The sequence below is a fragment of the Hemibagrus wyckioides genome, linkage group LG22 (assembly GCF_019097595.1).
Source record: "Hemibagrus wyckioides isolate EC202008001 linkage group LG22, SWU_Hwy_1.0, whole genome shotgun sequence".
NCBI lineage: Eukaryota > Metazoa > Chordata > Actinopteri > Siluriformes > Bagridae > Hemibagrus > Hemibagrus wyckioides.
The window spans coordinates 20,993,766-20,996,365 of record NC_080731.1 but is presented as its reverse complement, the minus strand read 5'-3'; the positions used below and the strand labels follow the sequence as shown (position 1 = coordinate 20,996,365).

The 2,600-nt window shown below is 40.8% G+C and overlaps 1 protein-coding gene across 1 annotated transcript in view; it reads left to right on the top strand.

Moving 5' to 3' along the window:
• The window catches only part of LOC131343197 (WD repeat-containing protein 31-like), a 21,523-nt gene extending 21,404 nt beyond the window's left edge, over nt 1-119 (top strand). The window contains exon 10 of the mRNA XM_058374679.1: nt 1-119. This exon is cut by the window's left edge and continues 1,265 nt beyond it. The gene's annotated coding sequence lies outside the window, so the exon portion shown is untranslated.
• The last annotated feature ends 2,481 nt before the right edge of the window (nt 120-2,600 follow it).

Genomic DNA, 2,600 nt, shown 5'->3' with positions numbered 1-2,600 from the left:
CGAGTGGCTAATGCTCCAGATTCATACGGCTCCAGCTCTGTGCTACTGCAAACCTGCAGGCTAGCGCACTAAAACGCACACCAACTAGCCAGCTACCTAGCCTTCAAGATAACATTAGCAACTAAAATGGCTTCTGATTGAGAATATGGAGTTAGCTAGCTTTCTGGGTGATTCATAGCTTAGCTAAAATGCACAGAGATGCTAGTTATCAGGAACGTTTCTAGTTTCTAGCTAAGAAGCTAATGTTAGCAAATAAAAGACTAAGGTTTCTACATCGAACTATCTTTTTGTGCAGTTTTCAGTTTAGCGCCATTACTGAAATAAACAAATATCGTTATAGCTAGCTGTCATGGACATTTCTAGCTTAAATGACTAGCCAGCTAGCTACCTAGTGTGCTAACAAGCAAATGGCCAAGAAGAAAACACTATGATTTATAACTTATGGGCAATTTTTAGTTTAACACCAACTAGCTAACACACTAACATTAGCAAATACATCTAGCAAGCATACATGCTAGCTACCAGGAGAGTTTTCTGCTAACACCAGCTAGCCACATAGCTAATTAGCTAACATTAAAACATCAGTGAAACAGTTTAAGATGTTCTAGAGGTCTAGCTAGCTTTTAGGGAAATTTTTAACGTAACATTCTACCAAAATACATAGCAAACATACATGCTAGTTATTAAGAAATATTCTAGCTAACCAGATAGCTAGCTAGCTAACATTAGAAATTAAAATCAGGTACATTGCATAAACCTTTCTGTATGTAGCAAGCTTTCCGATTGATTTTTTAGCGCATAGCTACTAATAAAAAAAATGAATAAACATGTTTGTTATCCAGAACGTTCCACACTAATAATAACTAGCCAGCTAGTGAGCATCTTCTTCAGGGTCCATTTCATAGAAATCTGAGGAACGTAGGACCCTGGGAACTCAGATCTGCTCCCTCTTATTAAATTTAACCTCAGCTCATTAAATTTACTGTGAACTTTTTAGCTTAAGACTTCAAGTAACAAGTGAATAAACACGCTAGCAAAATGCTTTTAGCTTGAAACATGTTCTGTGAAAACAGGAAGTAGGTACATGCAGGGTAAAATGACTTCCTGTAAGCTTTGGAGAGATTTTTTTTTTTTTTACCTCAGCTTTATGTGTTTAATAGTAGTGAAGAAAAGGAAACGGTGAACAACGAAAGGATTTCCAGGCTGAAGGAAGGATGAAGATTCCTCATCCTCAGCTCTCGCGGTCATGTCACGCTACCTGGAGTTAGCATCCATCATCAGGAGATGGAGTGGAGTTCATGGAGTTGTGTTTCTGAATGATTTTACTGACAGAAATGAATGAGTGAAACACTGATTACATCCTTTTGCTAATGCTAGCTAGCTGTTGGCTAGTTACTGTGAGGGAAATTGAGCAGTAATGTGCTAGCGGTGGATGAGGAGGAAGGAAGATCTGCAGAAACGTGAGGTTTGAGTCTGTCAGATTAGCTTTATGTTCAGTTAGCAAGGTGTTTTTTTACTCAGAGAGCTGGTAATCTCCTCAGAAATCACTGTTCCTCTCAGATGTAGCTGTGAAGCCATGTCCACCAGGTGGCACTGTACCGTTACAGTAAGAGTGAAGCAGTGAGCTTGCGGTGTTTCCAGCATTACCGCGTCATGGCGTCATGGAAAAACACTGGCGCTAGGCAAAGTGCGCTGGCGAAGGAACAGCCTTCAGCTGAGCTGCTTCCCCAAAAACAGGAAATCTGGGGAAAGAAAGATGGGAATCTCAAGCTGTAATTCCTGACCAGTGTTAAGCTTGTGTAAGAGTGTGTGTATGTGTGTGTGTGTGTGTGTATGTGTGTGTGTGTGTGATAGAGATTCCCGAGCTGACCACAGAAACCCCGCGGCTGACCTGGAGCCACTGACCCCAGTGTTAATAATCAGATAATGAAAAGCAGGTCACAGAGCAGCTTCCTGACCAACCTCACATTCCTGAGTGGACAAGAAGAAGAAGCTGTGAAACACACATGTACACACGCACATTTACACAGAAACACACACATTTACACACACACATCTACACACACACCCACACACACATTTACACACAAATATCTACACACACACACACACAAACACATATATCTACACACACACATCTATACACACATGCATCTATACACACACATCTACACAGACATCAAAACACACACACCTACACACACATCTACACACACGTCTACACACACACATCAACACACACATCTACACACACACATATCTACACACACACACAACACACACATCTACACACATCTATACACACACATCTACACACACACACATCTACACACACACACATATCTACACACACACACATCAACACACACATCTACACACACATCTACACACATGTCTACACACACACATCAACACACATCTACACACACACACAACACACACATCTACACACATCTATACACACACATCTACACACACATCTACACCCACATCAAAACACACACACCTACACACACATCAACACACACATTTACACACACACATATCTATACACACACATCAACACACATCTACACACACACATATCTACACACACATCT